General features: G+C 42.3%; 1 long non-coding RNA gene across 2 annotated transcripts; it reads left to right on the top strand.

The window, feature by feature from the left end:
• Window positions 1–5,111: 5,111 nt before the first annotated feature.
• On the top strand, window positions 5,112–25,997 carry LOC105489468 (uncharacterized). Of its 2 annotated transcripts, none has more exons than XR_011625164.1 (4): window positions 5,112–6,665; window positions 19,034–19,240; window positions 20,535–20,740; window positions 21,002–25,997. It is a non-coding gene; the product is annotated as an uncharacterized lncRNA (long non-coding RNA). The 2 variants fall into 2 exon arrangements; XR_011625165.1 differs by lacking the exon at window positions 5,112–6,665 and adding an exon at window positions 11,582–12,994.
• Window positions 25,998–27,444: the final 1,447 nt, after the last annotated feature.

The raw sequence follows: 27,444 nt of genomic DNA, 5'->3' as shown, positions 1-27,444 counted from the left end.
ATTGGGGTTTAAGGCTGGGCTGCTCAACCTCTGCTGAGTGCTAAGAATTCCCTGGAATGTTTTCTAAAAACGTGGTTTCACTCTTTTGATCCTAAAGATTATGATGCTGAGAGTCTGGGGGCAAAGCTCCGAGCTTTCTTTTTAACAAGCTTCCCAGGTAACTTGAAATTAACAAATACTGGTTTAATTTGCATTATCTTTGACAATTTGCAAGTGGGTTCTTAAGTTACCATATTAAATTGAAAGATGAAACAGGTGTGACACATTATTCAAGGAAACCCTTCTGTTGCAAAGAATGACTGCTTGGCGCATCTGACCTGTGGTGGTAAAGGCAGGAAGATGAAATGAAGCACCCGGTGTGTGCGGCGTTTAGTGTGAATGAAGTTAGAAAGAATGAAATCTATGTACAATTTGCCTACATAGCAGCTGCATGAAAGTGAGTTGGCTTGTGATAGGGCAGCTTAGAAAACCAGATTGGTGGGGGCGAGCGGGTTAAGGGAGGCCAGGGGTCCCCCATGGCCTACACTTCCTTTTCCCTTTGCAACCCCCAACCCGCTACTCCTCCAACCCTCAACTGGGGGAGAGGTTGGGCTCCCTGGGGAGGGCTGAATGAGGGTGGAGCATGGTGTGTGTGTGTGTGTGGGTGTGTTGGGTTGATGTGTGAGTGTGTGTGAGGTACATGAATATAAATTCACAGGAAGTTGTGGAAAAGCACCCTGTGCTGTTTACTCAGTTTCCCTGATGATTACATTTTACATAACTGGTTTTGACACTGCAATGTCAAAACCAGGAAACTAACATTGATACAGTGTGTGTATGGTTTTATGCCATTTTTTCTCTTAAAATTCTTTTTTCTTTTTAATTATTATGGATATACAAAGAAATGACATGTCATTTCATCACGTGTAAATTTGTGAACACTTTAACTTAGAGCAGGGGTCCACAGACTGTGGCCTGAGCTCCAAATCCAGCTGGCCCCTGGCTTTTGCGAATAAAGTCTCGGAACAGGGCCGTGCTCGTTCATTTACATATTGTTCATGGCTGCTTTTCACTCTGGTAGTCGAGCTGAGTAGTTGTGATGCTGGCAAAGCCTCAAATGTTTCCCTTTTGGCCCTTCATAGGAAAGCTTGTTGATCTATGATTTAGAGAATCACTGGATTTTTTTTCAATCTAAAAAAAAACCTTGGGGTCCCTATATTCTAGCCCTTTTATTTGATAGAGGAGGAAGCTAAGCTCAGGGCAGACAGAGGACATGCCATGGGTCACACGCCAGTCAGCACCAAGTAAATCTATGTCCAGGGTCTCTTGGCCTCCCTGCCGTTCTGGCCTCAGCAGGACACTCACCTGGCCACTGGACCATTAAACTGGATTTTATATTTTGAGCATGTTTGGGAGTTGGGCAGTTGGGTAAGGTAGTTTTATGTCCTCAATACAAATATTTCTTCTAAATTTCTTTTGCAGCTTGAATTCCACTGGGAAATCTACTTATTTTCTTATTTGAGCAAAAGAGAATGTGTATTACAGGTTTAGAAATGGTGAAATGAGGCCATAGACCAGGACTGCAACCTCAATGTCCCTGGGCAGCCGATGGAAATGAGCGAAGCAGGAGAGGAACCTGCCTTGGGGGGCTGCAGGGCAGGGTGGGGGCTGTGGCAAAGGGCACGCCCGAGGTGAAGGGCAGCAGCCACCCAGCTCCAGTTCATTGTTCCTATGTATGAATGCATGGCAAGAGTGGCCAGACTGGATTTTCAAGTGACCTTTTCTAATATTTAAATGTTAGCAACTACTTAAACAATTCACAGACCCTGAGCAGTTCAGCCTTGGTCCCAGGTTTCCCATTTACCACAGTTTACTCTTGGTTTGGCCTCAGGGATCTTACGAATTTGAACCATCAGAGTCAAGGGGTTGACTGTGAGAGGACAGGGATGGTGAAGATCCCCATCGCCACTCCAGTTCAGTCTCTGGTGGACGAATGGTCATCTTCACAGGTGCACCATGACCCAGCATTTCTGCATGCGCTCACCTACCACTGGGTGAACTCCCAAGGAAGCCGATGGCTCAGGCTGTACTGACCCCTCCCAGGGAAACAGTTGATTCCCTAAGACCTTACGAAATACACTTCCTAAATACAAGAGCTGTCATACCCTCAGGTTTGTAGGCATGACCAACACACTTAGTGATCTCAGTGGGGGAACACTTGGTAATACTGAAGACATTTTTGATTGTCACAACTGGGGGCCTACTGCTGGCAGCCAGGGTGGAACTGGGGGATGCTGCTAAACACGCTGCAATGTACAGCACAGCCCCCACCCCCAATAAAAGACAATTTTTCTCTGGCCCCGAAACTCAGTGGTGCCCAAGTTGAGAGACCTTGATCTAGAGCAATAAACCAGACATTTGTGATTAAAGATGAGGTGGTCCAAAAAAGCACAGGCCAGTGTTCAGTGACACTGAATGTGGTTGGTGGGCTCTAGATATTCCGCCAAATTCAGGATTTCCTAACCTGCTGCAGGTGATGTGCTCAGAGCCCATCAGGAAAGGTTGGCAGAGCAGAGAAATCTGGCTCAGAGAGATTCTGCACTGACACAGATGCACAGTTGGCAGCAAGGAGGAGGGAGTGGCGCCCCTCAAGGGGCCCTTAGGAACTGGCTCCTGAGCCCCTTTGGAATTTTAATTCTCTGAAGGAAAATACCCATTATTTTGGAAAGGATTTGCGTAAACTTCTTATGTGAAAACAATGACATTGCAGGAATCAGTTTGTTGAAAGTGAAAGCAAGAAATCCAACAGAAAGGGTAAATTGCCTTTTGTCTACATGTGAGCAGAATGCTGGAGTGGGGATCTGACTCTCCGGAACTCATGTATTACTGTGTGCCCAGTTCTGCCTGTCTGCAGGATTTCATCACACTTTGTGCAAGAAACTGAAGTGGGAGGAGAAGAAACATTTCAGTTCAGCCCATTTTTCCATTCTCACTAAGTTTGTACTGTAAGAAGTAATAGAAAATTTTTCTTTGACTTATATACTGCCAGTGAGACAAGGAAGTCATTTGAGGAAAATGTAATGGAAAAAGGAATTTCATCCACTTCCCCAAGAAAATCACTCTGTGTGTGTGTGTGTGTGTGTGTGTGTGTGTGTGTGTGTGTGCACGTGTGCACGCAAGTGCCTGCACTGGTTACAGAAAAGATGTGAAAGGAAAAATCTTTCCATTGGAGCTTCAAACAAGCCAAATATTAACTGTTTACTTACTGGCTATTTAGCAACAGTTTTTTGGTTTTTCAAGGATGGCTGTCTGTATGGAGGAGTAACTTGAATCAGTACAGCTGATCACGATATCAGCCATTAATTTCCAACATTAGCTTGAATCCTGTTTCTGATTATAAATATTATGTACATGTCCATTATAGCACAGCTGGAACATACAGAACAATTATAAAGAAGAGGATCAAAACTACCTGGAATCCTGACATTGACAGATAAACCACTGTTAAGCACTGGTATATTTTAGGGCATGACTTAGTAAACTATGGCCCGCTGGCCAAATCTGACCTGTTGCCTGTTTTTATAAAGTGTTACTGGAACTCAGCTATGTTCATTACTTTTTGTATACTGTTTTCAAGAGATGATGTCGAGAGACTGTGTGGTTGCAAAGCTTAACATATGGACTATCTGGCCTTTCATAGAAAAACGTTCGCCAGTCTCTGCTCAGGGAAGTCTTTATCTTGGGGGTGTGTGTGTGTGTTGCACATATGATAGACCCATTAAGTTGATAGGTTCCGTGATCACAGTGAGGAATCTCTAGGAAGAACAAGTTTCAAGTTTTCTGGGGACATAATGAATGGTTTTGGCTATGCTGAGTGTGGGAGAGCTGGGCGGGTGTTCCCAGGGGAAGAAGGAGCATGGTCTGAGCTGGGGCAGAGGTCCAGAGCTACAGCCTTGCTTGGTAATGGTGGAAGCTGTGGACACACAGGAGGAGAAATGTTCAGGGAGAAAGAAAAAGATCAAAGTTGGCTATGGGGAATATGGTGTGGGGAGCTGTTCTTATGCAGGAAAGGGAGGATGAGGGAGGGAGAAGGCAAGGAGCCTTGAATCCCTGGTGGAGGATGGTGCCCAGCAGTGACAAAGGCTTCAGAGAGAAGGACTGAGCTTGTGGGTGTGAAAGGGCCGCTGGATTTGAAAATTGGCAGGTAGTTATGACTCCTGCGCTCACATACAACAGAAACACAGAAACACTCACCAGAGTGGGGTGGGGAGGGAGTACAGGGGAGCCAGTATGTTCTGGAAGGTAATGGGTGTTTCATGGGATTAAAAGAAGGGCTGACAATTTTGTAATATGCATAAAAATCCACCTTGAAAAGAGCGCAACTATCGTGCCAAATTCCCTTTTATAATTATAAAAGTATTTGATTTGGTAGCATTGGTTACTGGAAAGTTTTTATTTCCATCATTTAAACATAGACCTAAATATAATCTTATCAGCGATTTATAGTTTTTTTTTGAATAAAGATGTTGCTTCATCTATATAAGAAATTTTAATATGGTCTTGTTCATCAGCTTATATATAGGCTATATTGCCTCATTGAGCAGGTACATAAAATCTGTATTTTTAATTGCTGTAGGAATCACAAACCCTCGGGAAATAAATTAGAATATGAATCAGTCTACAAAGTCAATAATTGCAACCCAATTTTGCATAAATTTGTATTTTCACATGTAGGTTGGCCTAGAGATGCATGTGTTGAGCATCTTAAATTTCAGGCAGTAAATGCTTGCTTTCCAAAAGGCATAGAAACAGCTTAGTTTAAAGTTTAATGAATAATCTCCCAGTTTCCGGTAAATTAGAACAGATGCCAGTGTTTTGGATGTTTTGTAATTTAGGACCACCTTATCAGGTAGTTATGTGATTTTTAACAGTTCAGTCATTTTTCTTAGCTCAAGTTTTACAGGAATAGTAGGTTTCTTTTTTCCTTTTTTATCACTCCCAACCAAGGACAGTGGCCTCAGGGGTATCTCTTGTTGAGAGGAGGGATGAGGGGGAGGGGAGTCAAAGGCCTCGGCTGAAGGAAAGGCCATTTTGGGGGGATGGGAGAGAGGGAAACAGTGTGGTTGGGGAAAGAAGATAGCAGGAGGTTTTGAAGAAGACCTCTGAAGAGGTAAATGCCTTAACTTTAACAGCAAGAGCCTATTTCTAACATTCACCCTGCAGCCAATAGGCCCTGGCTTTTCTAATGGATGCACACACAGTGGAGTTTGCTGGGTCAGGATGGGGAGAACCATCCAGCCTTGGTCCTCTGAGGATGCCTTGCTGCTGTGTCTTTCTGCAGATGAGCAGATGCCTTTCTGCTATGTCTCCTCTACTTCTGCATTTCAGGCTGAAATCGCTATTCTTGAAGTGACTTGACAATCAAATCAATGATCTCCCTGAAATCAGACCACAGGAAAAGAAGCAAATGACAATTAGCTGGTCGGAGAAGGGTCTCTCTTGACAAGCTCTTTTATAGAGAGGAAAAGATGATTTCAGAGACCTTCCCCCTAGAAGATTCCCTTATGTCTCCTTGGCTAGAACTGCTTACCTGTTTCTACTTCGTCTGGGGATGATCCCACCTTCTCTGCCATTAAGAGACCCCTGTCTGGTGGATGAACCACATTGGGGTTCAGTTGCTAAAGGAGGAGGTGGAAATGAGCTATGGTTTGAATGTGTCCCCTCTGAAATTCATATGTTAGAATTTAATTGCCAACGTAATAGTATTAAGAGGTGGGGCCTTTAGGAGGTGATGAAGTCATGAGGCAGATCCCTGATGGATGGGATGAGGGCAGTTATACAAGGATTGAGAAAGTGGATTTTCTCTCTTCCACCACGTGAGGATGCTGCCATGGGGAGATGCGACGGATGGTGCAGCCCTCACTGTAACATCTAAGGTTCTTTCCTAGCCACACCAAAGAATTGGAGTGGCGGCTGACTGCGGCGAGTGATAGAGACACAGACCGATAGAGAGAAAAAGCTGTAGGCTTTATTGAGCAGAGTGAAAGTACAAAGCTTCCATGATGTGGAAGGGGTCCTGAACGGGTAGCCAGAGTTAGATCATATGAATGCCTTTTAAACTCTTTAAGGCAGGAAATATGCCTTAAAGAAGATGTTTCCAGAGTGAGAAACAAAGACAAATTTATGACATGTTTCAGATCTTGAGGAAAACCGGAATTGCAACTTAGGTTTTATCTATTTTATGACCTTGCAGCGGCATGGCAAAGGAGACGGGATCTCACAGGACTTTACAAAGTATGTTTACAAGGAACTGGAATTAGGAGTATAGATAAGGTCCACTGGTCACAGAAAAAAGGGCAATTAACATTCCTTTTACTTTAGTTTCCGGGGGGAAGAGGAAGGGAGAGAGGGAGAAAGGACACAGGGAAACTTACAGCAAAATTTTCGCTGTTTATAGCTTTCTTGGTGAAGAAAACACATGCACAAATGCGGGTGTTAGGAATATTTTAAGCATATATCTTCAATATTATTCCTCCAGGACTGAACGAAGTCCTGATGCAGGAAATGAGTGAGTTTCACAGCTTTCTGAGCCCCTGCTCGACCCAGGAAGCCCAGCTCACCCCTCCTCTCATCACCAGACACAGCCTGCTAGTGCCTTGACCTTGGACTTCCCAGCCTCCAGAACTGTGAGCAATACATTTCTATTTCTGTTTATAAATTATAGCTCTCATGTATTTGGTTATAGTAGCACAGACAGCCTAAGAATGTTTTTGGGGCAGGCAGTGAACAGTGTGTGCCTCAGTAATGTAATTGCGCATTTTGTGTAATGCACAGATGTCATCTTCAGCAATGAGTCATTACAATGAGGCATAAGGAAGAGGATTTCCTTGATAGCTGGTAACCTTCCCTGAGGGTTTGCTTCCATGTGTGCCTTCCATCCTCACTTTTAGGGCTTCCTGGCTTAGATACGAAGAAGTGCATCACACTCATGAAGATGCCCACTTTGATTGGTGGACAGCTTGGCACCTGGTTTCTTACCAACTCACTGTCCTGGTAGGGAAGATTGTTTATAACGTGAGAAATGTAGGCGTCTTCATGGTTAGGAGCTGCACAATGACCTGGAAATTCAACACACCCTTTCACTGTTGTGAATGCCAGCTCTCCACTGTGACAGAAAGAAGTGGAGACACCCCCTTTGCTTGGTGTGTTTGACATACTCCTTGTATCTAAGTTACCAAGACACACAACTGATAGCAGATTCATTATGAAGTTCCCCCCGAGAGAATGTTCTTTTCATGAGGACCTATTCATGAATACCTATTTCATGAATAGAAGCACTGAGGCACCGGGAAATTCAGCAACTTGCCAGTCACAGAGTAAGAGACGAACGAGGATTTGAGGCAGGCAGGGAAGTTTGTCCTGCCCAGATTCCTATTTATTTGTGTGCCCACTAATGGGCATTAAAGAATGATGCTCACCTGTGTGTCAAAAATGTGCTAAGATTGTAGACAGCCTCAGATGTCCCGATCTCACCTTCTCGAACTCCCAACCTCAGGCGATCTGCCTGCCTCAGCCTCCCAAAGTGTTGGGATTACAGGCATGAGCCACCGCGCCCAGCCACCAATCCCACCTTCTCTTCAGAACTCTTCTGAGATTTCTCTGATGCCCTCGTTGGGAATAATCATGTTTTTCTCCTCTGCACTCTCATGATACATCATCTGTACCCCTCTCATGCATGGAATTGTGTCCTTCTAAATGATACTTTGATGTCTTAGCCCTGGAGCCTATGAATGTGACTTTAGAAATAGGGTCTTTGCAGATGCCATCAAGTTAAGATGAGGGTGGGCCCTAATCCAGTGATTGGCATCCTTTTGAAAAGGCAAGTGAGGGGAGAGTGACTCAGAGACCCAGAGAGGAGAACCCTATGTGAAGAGGGAGGCAGAGATTGATGCGTCTCCAGTCAAGGGACGCCAAGCCCTGCTGGCAGCCACCAGAGGCTGGAGAGAGGTCTGGGACACAGCCTCCCCCAGAACGCATGAAAGGAACCAGCCCTGCTGCCACCTTGAGTTCCAACTCCAGTCTCCAGAATGGTGATAGAAAAAGTATCTGTTCTTCAAGCCACCCAGTTACTGGCAATTTGTTACGCAGCCCTAGGGAACTAATGAAGTCTCCAAAGTAGGCATTTTTCATTTTCGACTTTGTTATTTGTGTATTTCTGTGATTGCGTTTCAACACTGGCATTCTTCACCTGCGAGTACCATCTTCAGGCGGGCCTTCCTTGTTGCTGCTCCATCGTCAGTCCTCTCACTTATTCTCAGTAATGGCTATTTCCAGCCTTCTCCCTGGACCTCTGCAGCCACAACCCTATCTCTCTGCTCTGATAACTCTGCTGCAAAGAGAGGAGGAGCAATCAGAATAGAATCCTCGCAGCTCCAGGGCCAAACGCACCAGCCGCAGGATGTGGTGCCTCATCCCTCCCCTCCCTTAGGGGAAGTGCTGGTCTCACCTGCAGCTGCTTCTCGCGCCCCAGGGCCTCATTCATCCCCTCCTCTGGATCCTTCCCAGGAGCACACACACGTGCGGTCGTGTCTTTTATTGCAAAACCAACAACCCTTCCTGGCCCCTGCACCCCTGTCTAGATTCTGCCCATGTTTCCTGCCACTCTGGCAGCAGCGAGGTGTTCATGCATCACTGCCCCACTTCTCTCTGCAGCCCTGGCCACACTGTCCCATCACCTCCTCCAGGTGGGTGCAGCAGCAGGAAGAAAGGCTGCTTGAAGTAGGTTCAAAAGAAAAGAGGAGGGGAGGAATGAATTTCTGGCGTTGAGAGCTAATAACACTTTTCAAAGGAGACAGGTTGGTTGCTGGAGGGGAGAAGGAGTATCAACAGAAGTCTATTTGGAATTTATTTTTTTGTGTGGGAAGATGCATGTAAAATAAAATTTGCCATTTTAATTATTTTTAGGTGTACAAATTTATTAACAATAAGTACCTTCGCAATATTGTGTACCCATCATTAGTATTTCCAAAACTTTTTAATCATCCCAAACGGAAATTCTGAACTTGTTAAATAATCCCCTTCAGCTGCCTCTCCCCAGTCCCTGGAAACCTCTAATTTACTTTCAATCTCTGGCTTCGCCTATTCTAGATACCTCAGGGACATGAAACTGCAGGAAAGGTGCATGGGTCAGGTACACCCTGCTCCATCTGCTTGTTCTTCTATGAGGCAAGGGTTGTCCACCTACATGAAACAGAGAGAGGCTCTCTGAAAGCAAAGATGATGATCTGAGAAGAGAGCATTGCAATGGGAATATGCACATTGCAGTAAACTATGCCTGTATTCAGGGAGATAAAGGAAGGCAAAGGTTTTTTGGAAAAAAAATGAGGAGGATTACTTAATTATTACTTTTGAGATAATTACCCTTGGCTACAAAGATCAACAGCAAGGGTGATACCAGTCTGAGGTTGGACAGGCAGCTGCTGGACAGATGTCCTTGCAGAATTATTATTATTATTATTATTTGCATAAGGTTGCAATGGTCTTTGAGCAAAGTTGTGGTTTTTCTGGAGTTTGTTCTTGTTGTTGTTGTTGTTGTTGTCAGGCATATGGTTTTAGAACCTGCTCTTCATGGCTTCCCTGGCTCTAGTTGTGAGGGTTTTCTTAACATTAGCGACTCTGTTTGGATTCTGAGAACTTTCACAGGGCAGGTGCTTCCCCAGTGGATGGGCTTGCAGATCTGGGGGTCAGTTGTTTCTGAAAAGGGGGTGAGCTGCACCTTTGCTCCCTTACCTGAGCTGTCTTCTCCCACTCTGCTTTTCCAGTACTATGGCTGGGATCTTCCATCTTTATCCACATGACTCCAGCACCTTTTTCTCAGTTCCAAACTGGCTGGGTAAAAGTGAGTGTGATGAGCTCTCACGAACCCCAACAATTTAGTGCTTCACACATGGTGGGTCCTCACTGAAATATGGCTGAAAAAAGGAAAGGGTGAATGAGCAAAATAGACCTATATTTTATTTAGTTTTCCATCTCTTACGATTTTAATGAAAGACTATCTAGAAAGCAACAGAGTCGTTAATAACACACATGGTCTCTGGAATCCCGAAGACCTGTGTCCAAACCCAGATGCTCTCTCTAACCTTCTGTGAGATTTCTCAGTGGGGCTGAGCCTTTAGTCTCTAGATGGTAAAATATTAGCAAATGGCTTGCACGTGTGATGTGCAAGGATTTAAACAAGGCATGCATATAAAGTGCTGAGTGTTCTGTAACTGGTGGGCACTTACTTTGTGTTTGCCTGCCCACCTCCAAGGAATCTCATTTCCTAACTTGACAGTTGCCTCCCGGATCCTGCTTGGACACATCCCACTGGTAGGTCCACACCTGTGAGAGTGGCAAATGCATTGTTGTTGAGCTCTTCCTACAGGTAGAGGAAACCGAAGATGGGGCATAATGACTTCCTGGGAGTGGCGGGAAAGGCCCAGACGCTACCTGACATTATTTGTGGCTGCAGTTGAGGATCTGGGTGTGCACCTCCAGCCTGTGCATCGGGACTCATGGCGCAGCCGAGTCAAAGCCATGTCTCTGCTGCCAGAACAGAGATCTTAACTAAATTTATCCTGAATTTCTTGCTGTGCCAGATCCATTCTGACTTTGAACTTTAAGAAAACAGCTCCTTGGGTTATGCAACTGGCACCACTGAATGTGAGTTGGGAGGAAGTGACAGGAAATCTTGTAGAGAGAACGGAAGAGCATTTCTCCCTGGCTCCGAGGCAGGTGGTGTTGGCAACTACAGGCAAGGTGGGGGGAGCGGGTGGTGGGGCCCCTCACCCTCACTGAGCCTCTCTTTGGGCTTCTCCTCCTCCCACATCCCCTCTGTGCTGAACAAAACTCACCACTCCTGGGCCCATTGCTTTAGGCTTTGCAAAGGGTCTGGCAGAGTAATCCGAAACAAATTTAAGCAAAATATGGGTGCTGTAATGATTCGATGCAGTCATTAGACTCACCTGGGGAGCTGGTAGAAGTATTGATGTGGACCCTCATTTCCAGAGATTATAAATTAATTAGGCTGCGGGTGAGCCTGGATATCAATATGTTTTAAAGCTCTCCGGGTGGTTTTGTCGTGTAGCCAGGGCTGAGCTCCATTGATTGAAGGCATTGTCTTCCAGACAATATTTGCAACAACGGAAGCTTGGGAACCTCATTTCCAAATCTGTAAACTGAGAGGCTTGATGTATATGATTTCCAAGATCTTCTAGTCCCAAAAAGGGTCATGATTCTGATATTCCAATGCCTTGAGCCAAGTGTCTTCCCATTCCCTGTGGGTTTCCTAATGGTATTTGAGGCCACAAAACTTCCCCAAAATGGCATTATAATTTAGGCTGTGTTACATTAGCATCCTCCTACAGGAGATTTGTAAATTCCTATTGAGCTCATTTACTGCTTGTTTTCCATGGGTATATATATATATATATATATATATATATTTTTTTTTTTTGAGGCGGAGTCTAGCTCTGTCCCCCAGGCTGGAGTGCAGTGGCCGGATCTCAGCTCACTGCAAGCCCCGCCTCCTGGGTTTACGCCATTCTCCTGCCTCAGCCTCCCAAGTAGCTGGGACTACAGGAGCCCGCCACCTCGCCCGGCTAGTTTTTTGTATTTTTTAGTAGAGACGGGGTTTCACCGTGTTAGCCAGGATGGTCTCAATCTCCTGACCTCGTGATCCACCCGTCTCGGCCTCCCAAAGTGCTGGGATTACAGGCGGGAGCCACCGCGCCCGGCTCCATGGGTCTATTTATCAAATGTACAGCCCCATGAATTTTCACATACTAAATGCATCCATGTAACTAACCGCCAGCCAGAGCAAGACACACAATATTGCCAGACCTCAGAACACCTCTTTGGACTTCTTTTCTGTCACTATCCCCTGCCCCCAGAATCATGTTTACCCTGACCCCTCTGATATGGTTTGGTTGTGTCCCTACCCAAATCTCGTCTTATACTTCCTGTAATCCTCACATGTCATGGGAGGGACCTGGTGGGAGGTAATTGAATTATGGGGGGTGGTTCCCCCATGCTATTCTTGTGATAATGAGTAAGTTCTCACGAGATCTGATGATTTTCTTTTTTTTTTTTTGAGATGGAGTCTCTCTCTGTCACCCAGGCTGGAGTGCAGTGACATGATCTCAGCTCACTGCAACCTCTGCCTCCCAGGTTCAAGCGATTGTCATGCCTCAGCCTCTCGAGTAGCTGGGACTACAGGTGTGTGTCATGACACCCGGCTAATTTTTGTACTTTTAGTAGAGGTGGGGCTTCACCATGTTGGCCAGGCTTGTCTCGAACTCTTGACCTCAAGTGATCCACCCACTTCGGCTTCCCAAAGTGCTGGGATTACAGGTGTGAGCCACTGCACCCGGCTCATCTGATGGTTTTGTACGAAGCTTTTCCTTCTTTTGCTTGGCACTTCTCCTTGCTGTCACCATGTGAAGAAGGTTGTATTTGCTTCTCCTTCCACCATGATTGTAAGTTTCCTGAAGCCTCTTCAGCCCTGTAGACCTGTGAGTCAATTAAAACTCTTTCCTTTATAAATTACCCAGTCTTGGGGATGTCCTTATAGCAGCCTGAGAGTGGACCAATACACCTTCTCACTATAGATTGGCTTTGCTTGGTTTTGAACTTTACATACATGGCATCACACAGCATCTGCTCTTTTCTGTGTGGCTTCCTTCACTTAGCTATGCCACTGAAACTAATTCGTGTTGTTGCAGCCATCAGGAGTTCATTCTTTTTCATGAAAATGTGTGCTATGTGTGTGCTGTGTGCTATGGACTGATGGACTGAATATTTGTGTTCCTCTCAAATTCATGTCTTGAAGCCTAAATCCTTACGTGATAGTATCAAGAGGTCATGAGAATGGAGCCTTTATGAATGGGATTAGTGCACTCACAAGGTGATGAAGAGATTAGAGCTCTCTCTCTCTCTGCCATGTGAGGATACAAGAAGATGGCCACCTCCAAACCAGGTGAGAAGCCCTCCTCATACATGAATCTGCTGGCACCTTGATCTTGGACTTCCCAGCCTCCAGAACTGACAGTGAGAAATAAATATTTGTTATATAATCTGCCTGGTCTATGATATTCTGTTATAGCAGCCTAAACTGACCTAGATACTGTGTCATACTCCATTGCACAGGAGATTTATCCTTTCTCTTCATTGATACACATTTGGATTGTTTCCAGTTTGGGGGTATTTTAAAGCTGCTAGGAAATTGTTGTGCTCATTTCTAATTTTTAGCAAGTAATATTAACTTGAATTTGTTTCATCAGACCTTTAAAATGCAGATTTGAACATTTAGGAATATTGTACAGGAAATGGACCTACAAGATACCTGCTTGTTTTTGATGCAATTTGAAGAATGCATGATCATTGCATTCACATTGACTTGAGCTGGATGGTTGTAAAGATATGCTTGGCCACTATTGAATTACCTACAAATTAATTTGTACCAGGCAGGAGCAACTGTGGCATTGCCAAGTCTCATCCCCAGTCCTCAGGTCCTAGAAGATGAATGGGATAGAGCCAGAAGTGATGTGTAAAATGGGATGGAAGCAGAAGATAGATTCCACTACTAAAAATTGCATGGATTATGGATGTGTATTCCATAGTACACAAAGGAGATGCCAGAGACTCTCAATTGTGTTGTTGCTCAGGCCAAATCTTGCCTTTTGAAAAAATTGCATGCGTGTTTACAGATAATTTTTGAAAGCCTGTAGTTGAAGCTAATGACTATTATTTTCTAGGTTTCTCCGGGCTTGTGGCTGTGTTTGGAAAAGTGGATAGGCCTTGACTCCATAATCTAAGATGAGTTACTTGTTTAACACAGGAAATATGTGGAAACCTTGTTAGAAGCAAGAGCAGAGCTAAATTTTCTTCTGCTCCCCATACTTCTTATTACTTCCATCACCACCCATTGGGACAAAGCTGTATGCCATGGTGTTGGCTTCTGATGGTCTCGATCTATGATCCTTCCTCTTCACTTAGGTTTTAATTATGAGATTGCCTATATCTTGATCTGAGTAATAGCTCTTCAGTTCAAGGAGAGGGTATTAGAGTGGATTCCCTCAGCATTGAGTTCATTGGGAACCATCCAAGGAGCAGCCACCAATAATCTCACTGTGCCTTCCCAAGAGCATGGTTCTGTTGAGCACCTGCCAGCAAGGGCATGGGGATGGGCAAGGCTGGGCATGGTCTAGCACTCTCTTTATTCTTCTTTCTAACCCTTTCGCAGTTGAGAGCATCTTGAGGTTACCCAACCCCAATAGCTCTGCATTTCACCTCTACTTACATACTACCCACTGTGACTGAAAATTCTCCACTCAGCAAGGAGTAAATTGCTTTTTTTTTTAGATGTCTAATTGCATTTCAAATAACAAGCTTCCGTTCTGCCTTCTGTATCCACACGGAGAAGCCTTGTCCCTTTACATGAGTTCCTTTTTGGACATTTTCAGCCAGTTAAAAAGAAATCTTGCTTTCATTTTCTAAATTGTCTCCTATTCAAGTTTATCTTTCCCTGCTCTTTCTATTCCTTCATGGTAGGATTTCTAGACTCAGCCTTCTGGGTAGCCATTTCCTGGATTGATTACAAGTTTTTCAAAATAACTCTGTTAATGAATGTGTAGTCTTCTAACCATATCACACACACAATACATGCACAAACATCTTTCACTTACTGCACAGTGCACATATAACACACGTACCGTGCAACACAGACACATACACATAACACACATACAGTGCAACACAGACATATACCACATATAACACACACACAGTGCAACACAGACACATGCACATATAACACACACACAGTGCAACACAGACACATGCACATATAACACACACAGTGCAACACAGACACATGCACATATAACACACACACAGTACAACACAGACACATGCACATATAACATACACACAGTGCAACACAGACACATACTCATATAACACACATACAGTGCAACACAGACACATACCACATATACACCAAAGAATACACATGCTACAAACACACCACATAATACAGTACAATACGATGAAACACAATGCCACATGTGCCACACAATACACACACACCACACATACATAATACACACAGTATGTAGTACATACACAACACACAGATATACACAAATATGCACAGACATCCCTCACACACACCAAATGCATATTATACACACTCACATAATAACAGATCACCCAGAAACAAACACAATCACGTTATACATACACACCCCAAATACACTCCATACCCTTTCCCTCCCTCAATCCTTTGCATCTCTTCAAATAATTGCAAACTCTCCTATCAAAAAATTGCAAGGCCCGTGAGAACATTAAAGGTAATATATAATTGCATTGTGATAGGTCAAAAATAAATTTATGATATTGGAATCCTATTTGTTCAGCATTCTAGCCATGCAATTGAAGGATATAACACATTTTCCCTTACTCAACCTGTAAATGAATCATCTAAAGATAATAAGTCATTTTAATAGAGTAGACTGCATAGTGTTGCTTCACTTAAATTTAAAGATGATGTGGGACATAATGAATTTCCAGTTGTGAACACAGGTGCAGACACTCATCACGGTCTGAAAAAAATAAGTTCTTAATGGGATTCATGATATTCAGATTATCTTGCTAACTTCTTCAACTTCTTCCTTTTTTATTTACATTTTTATTGTAAAATAAATCATAGACACAGAAAAATCCCACTCATAATAAATGTATAGCTTAGCGAATTATTTCAAGATGGAAGCCCTCGCAATGATAACTGATATCAAGAAATAGATCTTTGCCATTTCCCCCAAAGAATCTCCATATATATTGTCCATATTGCTAGTTTGAGTTTTTATAAAAAGTCATGAATGAGTGTTGAATTCTGTCTAATGTTTTGCATTAACATAAAGGCATGATTTTTCCCCAGTATTTTTTCTGATGATGTGATGAATTAGACTGATTGCCTTTAAAAGCAAAACTGTTCTTCCAGTCCTGAAGTAAACCCTATGTCTTCATGATATGGTATCTTTTTTATATATCACTGAACTTACTATGTTAATATTTTAAAATAATTTTTGAGTATATGTTCTGAGAGAGATTCATTCATAAAAGTTGGGAAGTATTTCCTCTCCTTATAGTCCTTTAATGGTGTAATACATTACTTACTAATTGTTCCTGTGAAATGAAAAACCCACCTGTGCCTGGGCGTTTTTTGTGGAAATATTAATAATAAATTAAATAATCTACTGAATAAGCTGAATAATTAATTATTGTAAATTATATAATAATTTAATTTCTTTAATGTATACCAGACTATTCACATTTTCTATTTATTCTTCTGTTAGAATTGGTAAATTGTATTTGAGGAATTTGTTGATGTAATTCAGATTGCCACATTTTATGGAGTAAATTTGTTCATAATATTCTTCTATCTTCTTAATGTTTGTAGGATCTGTAGTTATAGTTCATTTTTTCTTTTTTATTAGGTAGTTTGCATTTTATTCTTGTTCTATTTTACTAGAGATTTATCATTTCAAAGCATAACTTTTGATCTTGTTGATTTTTTTTTTTTTTTTTTTTTAGACGGAGTCTCACGCTGTTGCCCAGGCTGGAGTGCAGTGGCGCGATCTCGGCTCACTGCAAGCTCTGCCTCCCGGGTTCCCGCCATTCTCCTGCCTCAGCCTCCTGAGTAGCTGGGACTACAGGCGCCCGCCACCGCGCCCGGCTAATTTTTTGTATTTTTAGTAGAGACGGGGTTTCACAGTGGTCTCGATCTCCTGACCTTGTGATCCGCCCGCCTTGGCCTCCCAAAGTGCTGGGATTACAGGCTTGAGCCACCGCGCCCGGCCGATCTTGTTGATTTTTAAAGATTTTTTTAAAATTTACTGAAATTCTGCTCTGTTCTTTATTTGTAATTTTCTTCCTTTTTCTTGAATAAAGCATATAAAGTTACAAATTTCCCATTGTTTTCTTTTCCCATGATTTCCCCTCCCTCTCCCCCTGCCCCTCCCCCTCCTTTTCCTTTTTTTGATGGAGTCTTGCTCTGTCGCCTAGGCTGGAATGCAGTGATGCAATCTCGGTTCACTGCAGCCTCCGCCTCCAAGGTTCAAGCAATTCTCCTGCCTCAGCCTCCTGAGTAGCTGGGATTATAGGTGTCTGCCACCATGGCCGGCTAATTTTTGTATTTTTAGTAAAGACGGGGTTTCACCATGTTGGCCAGGCTGGTCTTGAACTCCTGACCTCAAGTGATCTGCCCATCTTGCCCTCTCAAAGTGCTGGGATTACAGGCATGAGCCACCATGCCCTGCTTGTATTCTGCTTCTAAGATTTCTTTTGATAAGTCAGCTATTAATTTTTTTTTTTTCTCATTTGAAGGGAATATGTTATTTCTTTGGCTGATTTTAATATTTTCTTGTTGTCCTTGATTTTTAGAAAGCTGACATCAATGATATATCTAGGTGTGATTTTCTTTATATTTATCTTGCTTGAAGTTTGCTGAACTTCTTGAATGTGTGGGTTGATGTCTTTCATCAGTTTGGAATGTTTTTAGTCATGATCTCTTTGAATATTGCTTCTCATTCTCTCCCCTCCCTGGTAATGCAATTATATATTGTTTAGACATTTTGAATATATCCCATATTTCTCTTAATTTCTTAAAATCATTTTTTTCTTTTTAGTTTCTTTCGTTCAGTTTGGGTGTTTTTCTGTTGCATTGCTTTCCAGTTCACCAGTTTTATGTCCAATCTACTGTTAAAACTATACATTGCATTCTTAATTTTGGATATTATGATTTTAGTTCTATAGTTTATTTAAAAAATAATTCTAATTCTTATTTGCAAATTGCCATTATTCTATTTTTATTGCCTCTCATTTCCTCTATTTTCTTGAATATGTTAATCATAATTACTTTAAAATAATTGTCTGTTGTATCTAGAATTTGGGTCACTTGAGAAACTAATTCTGTTGTTTGCTTTTAAAAACATTAAAGCACATTGAGCCTATGGTCTTATCTTTTCACAGATCTAATAATTTCTTATAAGCTGAATATTTTGTATAAAAGACTGTAGAGGTTCCAACGATGTTATTTTCCATACGAAAGTGTTTTGTGTCTCTTCTCTGAGGCAGAGGAGGTTGATTCCCAAGGTCCAGCCATTACGAATTGGTGTGGTTTTGATCAGACTCAGCCTACCTCTGTTCTCAGGGCTTCATCTGAGAGCTTGGAAAGTCTTTGCATCCTGAGTTCTGAATGATTGTGGGTGATTCAGCTTTGCTTTAGAGAAGTTTAAGCTCAGCACTGACACTCCTGACCTCGTCTCCAGAATTTGGCAAAGGTCTTGATGGAGAGAATGGTTGGGTTGGATGCCCTACACGCGAATTTTGTCCTTCACAAACACTAAAGTTTTGCTTTATTTTCTGTCTCCAGCACCAGCAGCCTCTTGCCAGTGGCTGAGCCTTGATACCCACATTTGTCTGGTGCCCCCTAAAGAGTGACTGCAGATCCTGGTGTGAATTCACTTTCAGCTTGTGCTGGATTTCTTTTCAGGTCCCTTCCCTGGGAAGCTTTTTGTTTACTAGTCACAAATATTGACAGAAATTTTACTTTGCCTTTCAGGAACTTTTGGCCTAGCTCTTTAAAGGCCTCCACTCCCCTGACTACTCAGCTAAAAAAAAAAAAAAAAAAAAAATCAGCAAATGTCTTGTGGGTTAAATCAGCTATGCATTGCAGGGCCCTCGCCTGAGATATGATTTGTCACCCTAGCCCTACGGCACCACTGAAAGTTTTTCTGGTTTTCCTTCTTCCAGCGGCATCTTCTACCTGACCTAAATCTGATCATTGGGCTTCTACCTATTTAACAGTATAGGAAGATGTTTCCAGGGAAAAATAGATACCAACCATCATCTCCCTCTTACTGGCTTTTCTCTCTGAAAGTTTATTTAGGCCTCGTTGATTCCACATCTCTCCAATGCTTTGAAAATGATTTTTTTTTCTTTTGTTTTGTTTTAGTTCCTGAGATCAGCAGCATTGGCTGTGACCTACCACTTAGAAGTGGAAGTTCGGGGCACATGTTTTGACTTTCTTTTTCATAGTTTGATGATTTGATTTGACATCAGTACACCCTGTACCCTATGGCAGGGGTCCCCAAAGGCCAAGGACTGGTCTGGTATGGTCCGTGGCCTGTTAGAACCTGGGCCACACAGCAGGAGGCGAGAGGTGAGTGAGAAAGCAAAGCTTCATCCATCTTTACAGCCACTCCCCATTGCTCACATTCCCACCTAAGCTCTGCCTCCTGTTAGATCAGCAGCAGCATTGGATTCTCACAGGAGCTCGAACCTTGTTGTGAACTGTGCATGCCAGGGATCTAGGCTGCGCGATCCTTATGAGAATCTAATGCCTGATGATCTGTCACTGCCTCCCATCACCCCCAGATGGGACCATCTAGCTGCAGGAAAACAAGCTCAGGGCTCCCACTGAATTCTACATTATGGTGAGTTGTCTAATTATTTTATTATATATTAAATATAATAATATAAATAAAATGCACAATAAATGTAATGCACTTGAATCGTCCCGAAACCATCACCCCTGCCCCCAGTCCATGTTACATTATCTTCCACAAAACTGGTCCCCGGTTCCAAAAAGACTGGTGACTGCTACCCTATGGAATCACTCGGGATTTAACACTTTTACTTGCAAACGTTAGACGTTTTGCATCAGAGGCATCTTCAGTGGCCCCAGGCTGGAACATTTCCTCATTTAGCTGAGTAGTCCTTAAAATAATGGAAACTGTGTAACTAACTTCGTTGCAATTATGATGGAATTCTCAAACTCTTGGACACTTATAGCTCAAATTTGGGACATAATTTCTTAAAGATTCTCTATGCCATTGTAAAGTAATGGTGTGGCTACAGTATGCTATCAGGGCAGTGTCCTTTGATTACTGCAACTCCTGGCATTTAGGAGTTTTTTCCTTTTTTTTTTTTTTTTTTTGAGACGGAGTCTCGCTCTGTTGCCCAGGCTGGAGTGCGGTGGCCAGATCTCGGCTCACTGCAAGCTCTGCCTACCGGGTTTACGCCATTCTCCTGCCTCAGCCTCCTGAGTAGCTGGGACTACAGGCGCCGCCACCACGCCCGGCTAGTTTTTTTTTTTTTTTGTATTTTTTAGTAGAGACGGGGTTTCACCGTGTTAGCCAGGATGGTCTCGATCTCCTGACCTTGTGATCCGCCCGCCTCGGCCTCCCAAAGTGCTGGGATTACAGGCTTGAGCCACCGCACCTGGCCGAGTTTTTTCCTTTTAAAGCATGAAGGTGAAGGAGGGCTTCAACTGGGAGTTTTGGGTTCTTGGTGTGTGTAACCTACTAAGATTGGTGAGGGATTAAGTATTAGGCTAGGGAAGGAAGAGAGGGAGAGGGAGTCAGATCCAAGTCTGCCCAAGCTTTCTATGTTGATCCAATCTTTCTATGTTGATCCAGTTTTCTTTTCCTTTAATTTTTTTTTTCTGTCTTCAGGTGGATCGTTGAGGCACCAGCATATGACACTCTTAATTTTGGTTTCCACTGATAGATTGGATTAAAAAAATGTGGTACATGGAATTCTATGCAACCATAAAAAGAATGAGATTATGTCCTTTGTAAGGACATGGTTGGAGCTGGAAGCCATTATCCTTAGCAAACTAACGCAGGAACAGAAAACCAAATACCGCATCTTCTCACTTGTAAGTAGGTGCTAAATGATGAGAACACATGGACACATGGGGGGAACAACACACACTGGGGCCTGTCAGAGGGTGGAGGGTGGGAGGAGGGAGAGGATCAGGACAAATAACTAATGGCTACTAGGCTTAATACCTGGGTAAGGAAATAATCTGTACAACAAACCCCCATGACACCAGTTTACCTATGTAACAAACCTGCACTTGCACCCCTGAACTTCAAATAACAGTTAAAAAAATAAATAAAGGGTTTTTCTGTTTCAGTTATATGTCAAGAAGAGCTGCTCTCATTACCTGTGTCACAGGCAAATGAAAGCCTTGTTTGATTAGTTATGTAATCCAGGAGAACATGTAACTCGTCATTTTCAGGAAGGTTGTCAGTGAAGAGAAGAGAAAGAGGGTAGAAGCTTCTTTTAGGATGGAAGAGAAGAAGACAGTTGGAGTGGGACAAGTCCCATTTGATGGTGTGTGGCCGCTACAGCAAGGTACAGTGAAGTGGCTCCTGTTTTGGAAATTAGGGAAGCTCTGATTCCCCTAAGAGAGGAGAAAAAGGTCAGGGTGGATGCTAATGGGATGCACCAGGTGAAGGGCACCTGGGAAGCTTCCTCTGTGCTTGCACAGACTCCTCAGATGGGAATTATTTCTCTGCTTCTGACATACTTGTCTTGGTGTAACTGATCCCGCATCTTAAAATCCCCTGCTCAGTTGGAAGCGAGTTCGCCTACCTTTGCACTCCTGAAACACGTGCTGATCCCGCATCTTAAAATCCCCTGCTCAGTTGGAAGCGAGTTCACCTACCTTTGCGCTCCTGAAACACGTGAGAATATTAGTTGTTCCGAATGAGCTGTTAACTGTACTCGCGGGTGGTACAGTTTGGAGAGGGTAACGTGTTGTTATGAGTATGGGCTCTGGACCCAGCCTCCCTAGCCCCAAATCCCCGTCTCTGCTTTTACTTGCTGGACCTAGGGAAAGTTAACTTTTCCCATCTGCAAAATGAACTAGATCTTGAAAGCAATGTCAGTGCATTTTGTGAGGATAAAACAAGTCACTGCATTTAATATGATTAATATGTACAAAGCACTTGGAGTACACCGAGTACTCATGAATGCTAGCTGCTACATTTCCTACTAGTGTAATTGAACTAATACACACAAACACTTAGAGTGTGTTACACTTTAAATAAACGCTATTGTATGAACTTGATTGTAACTCTTTGGTGATAGAGACCGTGTCTTCCTTGCAGCGAAGGGCACCATAGTGGCTAAACTTAGAGTTACTTTAGAAAAACCAGGTGTTAGGGTGCCTCCAAGAGCATTGCCAGTGGGGGGGAACAGCATCAAAGAGGGCTTCGCAGATGATAATTAAGCTTTCAGGTCCACGTAGGTCTTAACTATAAATTGTGACAGCGTAAGGGCTGAAGGTCTGAGACTGTGTGTGCTCACTAAGAGGCTAGGGGTTTCAACTTTCCTGAAATAACTGCGAGAACTGCACAACACAGAGAGAACCTACAGGGAAAGAAAGGAAGGGGCCAGGAGCTTCGAGTCACAGTAAGGACCTGGGATGGAGATTGAAAACCAAAAGCCACTGTGGTGACATGCTGCTCCAGCTGGCGGGCAAGGCTGGGAAGAGCCAGAACCCAGGCTTCCTGTCCCACCTCCATAGGACCCATCCCTGCTGCTCCATGCCCTGTGTGAGGATCCACCAGTGCAAATGGTCATCTCAGGTTCCTAGGAGTCAGCCCTCTTGTGAATCCTGCTGCAGATACAAACAAGGCTGGGATGTTGTTTGCGCATCAGTGGGGGGTTGTCTCAGGCAGAGGCCCTAAAGGATGGTGGTGACACCAGGCCAGACGGGAGAGCCTGGCTGTTTGCCTGAGGGTTCCAGCTTTGCCCCCAACAGTCATGAGACAGCTGTTCTCATGCCAAGAAAATGAATTTATACAGTGAGGTAAATCAAATTGTAAAGAACAATGTGATTAGAGAAAAAAATAGTTTGTTATCTTGCAGTCCCCGGACATGATATATTCATGGCTCAGGACCTTTTAAACAAAGAAATAATAAGAAACCATTTAGAAAAACAAATAAACTGGCAAATGTTTGTGAAATATTTATAAGATACAGAGCAATTTTCTATACAAGAATTTATTAGCTAATTTTTTTTTGTCCTGTGAAGGACTATTTTTGGAGACAATGAAACTGTTCTGGAAAAATATTTAAATTGGTAAGGATTAAAAACAAAAGAAAGCCAAGGCTTTAATTACTATTGTGATTTAGTTATATATTTTGGGGGGAAAATTATGCAAAGCTATTTGTACTTTTAATCTTTTGTCAGCATTTTCCCCATATTCATAACTTATCCAACTTATCAAACAAAGAAAAAAAATCAGATGTATGAGGGGAAGAGATCTGGCTCGGCTAAAATTACTTGGTCTCTAATTCTGTGATGATGTGAGACCTTAGGAATCTCAGACTTGCTGTATTAGTGAGTAAGTAAAAATCCTGGGTTTTAGAACATTTAAAGGAAATGGTGTTTATTCTCCCTTATTTGTCCCACTTTGCAGTGGAATTATTGCAATTTCAGGGCAATGTACTCGAACAGTGATGCTGGCAAAAGGGAATAAGACAGAGTAGAGAAGCCAGGATAGTCAATGATTAGAAAGTATTTTGTAGAGGGACCAGTTGAAGGAATGGGCTGCTTTACACAGAGAACAGAATACTGGGTGGGAAGCCATAGCCCAGCCCTCCAATGTGTGATGGTTTCAATGTCCTCCTTCTTTCTCTGTCCTCTTCCCAGGAGGGGCTCTTGACCAGATGGGTGAGAGAGTGCAGAGCTTTGTGCATAGCAGTGCAGACAAGTAGTGCAATAGGGTGTGGTCCAAACAACCAAGAAACAGGATTGCGTGTCATGTGGGTACTTCATCCTGAGGAATCTGGAAATTCTAAAGCATCCTTCAATTTTCAAGAGGACCCGAGATGTCTGTCCTTTTTAAGATGGACAAGTTCCCCTGAGAGCTGTCTCACTGTGGTCTACAAAGGGGGCACAGCAAGATGGACTTGGGAGTTTCTGCAGCTCTGCTGGCCAAACTCCAGCCAGGGGGAAGCCCATGGAACCTTGCAGGCAGTCCCAGCCTCTTAGAGTGATTCCCTGGGAGCCTCCCAGACTTTTTAAAGGGTGGGTTTGAGGAGAAGAAAGACACGTTGCTCCAAATTAGGCCGCCAGTTTCTCTGCTAGTTCTCTGCAACACTTTGTGCATTTCTAGGTCATCTCTTACTTACGCTGGAGATGCGTGATGGAGCTTTTTCCTAATTAGCAGGGCTGCATCTGTGATGTTTTTATTAAGTTGGGTGACAAAGTGTTCAATGCCTCTCTCTCTAGAATGATGATGCACTCATCAACCTAAGTTCTGTGGCTTTAGCCAAAATTCTTAAATAATAGGAAAAGTCCCATTTCACACCCTGTTCCATCAGGCTTTAACTGGTCACTGTACTGCTCAGTACAATCTGTTTATTTGTGTGAGTAAATAGAAGTGAGAGTCATTGAACTCACGGGAGTATAGCACTCTATTGAGCCTTGAGTCTTAGCAGGTGGTACCTTGGTGGAGAAGTGATTTCATTCTTAGAACTTTTAAAGGAAGTTTCTGGGAGAGTCACCTCTTAGGTGGAGGTTGGGTTTGATCTCAAGGACTTTGTGTTTGAGTTTATAGGACTCTGCCTAAGCAAACATAGAGCTGTCTAGCCTAAGTGGTGTTCTTTGATGCACACTGGAGCTTCTTGATCAGTTATTAAATGTAATTCATTGCTATAAATGTGTCCTTGACAAAAATGGGCATTCTTTAATTTTTGAATATAGAACTCTGTATCCATCCATTAGGGAAAACTCGTCAATTGTGGTGTTCAACTATTCTTGCTGAATTTTTTGTCTGATTGATGTATCAATAATTGTCATAGCAATCCAATATGATGGTGAATTTATCAAACTTCTTTCTGTAGTTTTAACTCTTTTTGCTACATTTTGTGAGTGTTTTCTTAGGTCCATACATTTGACAAAATTTCTTTTTGTCGTTTCAATAAACTGAATCTTTCCAAATTAATGTAGTGATAATCTCTATTCCTAACTCTTCATATTGTCTTAGTGTCTCTTTTATCTAGTATCGATGCAGCTGTATTAGCTTTCTTTTTGTTGGTAACCATTTATGTCTTTTATTTCTTAAAACATTGAACCATATAAAATTGGCAATATCCATCCTTTTTTGTCCTACAAAAATGGCAATTTCATACAGCTGAACCAATGCCATCAAACTGCTTTTGAACGCCCCTATGCTTTAAGTGGGTCTCTTGTATACAATATGTAAACCCTTCTTTCGATCTTTGTCTTTTAACTATGACTTTAGCCCATTTACATTTACTGTAATTACTCGTATAATGGGATCCATTCTACCATATTAATTTATTATTTTTGTTTGCTCACCTTTCCACATTTTAAAAAATTGTGATTTTTTATTTCTTTGATAATAAGATAGAACTTTTGTGTGCCCTCATATTCACTGGTGTCATCTTCCCTACAAACATTGCCATCCTATTAATATTTTCTATCTTAGGGGTGGTGGCTAATGGAACTTTCTGTGATGATGGAAATGTTCTATAGCAATGCTGTTCAATATAGCAGCCATGTAGGGCTATCAAACCCTTAAAATGTGGCTAGTGTGACAAAGGAACACATTTTAGAGTTTTATTTAATTTTAATTAACTCAAATTTAAATTTAAATAGCCACATGAGGCTAGTAACTACCATATTGGATAGTGAAGATCTATCTTATTAATTCTGTATATTTTGGGCATATTTATCTCTTCCTTGTCCTAATGACTAAATAAAGATAACAACAAACTTTGCAATATATTTGATTATCTTTATTTCATACCACCATCATCACTTGCAACATCTCTTGGATCTGTTTCTTCAATTTAAGCACTTCATCTACAAACTTTTGTCAATGTGGGCCTCTGGGTGACAGTATCTCTAAGGCCTTGTAAGTTTGGTGACCATCCTATTTAATGATGTTTTGGCTAGATCTAACAATCTGGGCTATTTAATATTTTCAAACACCAATCCAGTTTTTATTTTTGCATCCATTCTTGCTATTGAAAAGTCTGGTGTTACTTGAACTTGACCTATTACATATAATATGTTCTTCACTTCTGGCTGCTTTACAATTTTTCCTTTTTAAAGTATTTTCTATTTTAAAACTTTATTAAAATGTGTTTAACTTATCACTCCTCTCTGGTACTGTATGAGATTTTTCAATGTAAACTATCGTATTTTATATAAAATTCTAGAACATTTATATCTTATTTTTTCAAATACTTATGAGTCCCATTTTAATTTTCCTCTTTTCCTCCTGGAACTCCTTTTATTTGGATTTAGTGCATGTATTTCATTCCTCCATGTTGTTTTCATTTTTTTTTTTTTGTATTTATCAATTACAAAAGTTTTAATTTTTTTTTTTCTTCTTTCTGGGATTGATATTCTTCCAATGCTCTGGTCTTCCAGTTTGCTATTGTGCTCCTCAGCTGCTTCCATTTGATATTTATTCTATTCATTTCATTTTTTAGTCAACTATAACCTTGTTCATACCAAATGTTTGACTGTTTTCTATGGCATTCTTTTGGATTCATATTGCTAATATATCCCCTTATCTGTTTTCAGATGTTTATTAGTCTAATTATGAATTCTTGGTTGAATATTTCTGCTTTGATGGAGGCCGTAATCTGAAGGTTTTTCTTTTTAAAGTGTTATGCCCATCAACAATCTTTCTTTTTTCTTTTTTTTGTCCTGAGAGTGCCTTGCCTTCTGGGTTATTGGCTACTCTGTCAACCGTGCACATTGAGGAAGGCCTGACTCCACCACCTCAGCCCCAGTGAGCTCAAAGGATGGAGTGGATGAACTTTGTAGCAGAGACTTGGCACCAGAAAACACAGTCATGGTTAGTCCCCACCCTACAAAACCACTCCTCAGCTTGGGGCTTCACCCACTACCCTGCTGGGAGCAGCAGCGTTAGGGAGAAACACAGTGAGATTGGAATTCACCAGCCCCGGGGAAGATGCACAAGCTACCGCCTGAAGTGACCAGTCTCTACTTAATCTTTTCAGCTCTTCATGAGCACAGAAAATCTGGACCTCTCTGATGTGCCTTCTGTGGCCATGTGGACCAGGGGCCAGAGTTGCCACGGTTTTGGGTGCAGACATGATCTGAATGAAGAACATGAGTGAAAATTGCAAGCTGAGCTCCCCCAGTGCCTTGCATAACGTCCCAGGTTGCTCTTGCCCCAGGCTGAATCCACCTCCCCATGAGTTTAAAATAGCATTGCCCCCTACCTCCATTTCATGGGGTTTTACCTCCAGAGTTCGCCAGCTTAATTTTGGCCAAAGAAGCCGGGCATCATGTTAGTTCAGCATTTGTTAGGAATCAGACTCCTCTATTCTATACGAATAATACATTTAAAAATTATCTAAGGAGAGATTCACTTGTTTGTATATAAATGAGTACTACAAAGCCTTTATTCTCAAACAGGTAAACATATTGAACATCAGTCTAAATCTAGGCTTAATTCAAAATTTATAATAATTTGGATGGAGTTGGAGATGTTTTATCATGTATCATACATTTCTTTTCAACAAAATTATTCAACGAAATGGAAAAATACTTCATTT

This window comes from Macaca nemestrina, chromosome 6, assembly GCF_043159975.1.
Source record: "Macaca nemestrina isolate mMacNem1 chromosome 6, mMacNem.hap1, whole genome shotgun sequence".
Classification (NCBI taxonomy): domain Eukaryota; kingdom Metazoa; phylum Chordata; class Mammalia; order Primates; family Cercopithecidae; genus Macaca; species Macaca nemestrina.
Note: the sequence above shows the minus strand (reverse complement) of the source record. Positions and strands in the feature narration are given on the sequence as shown.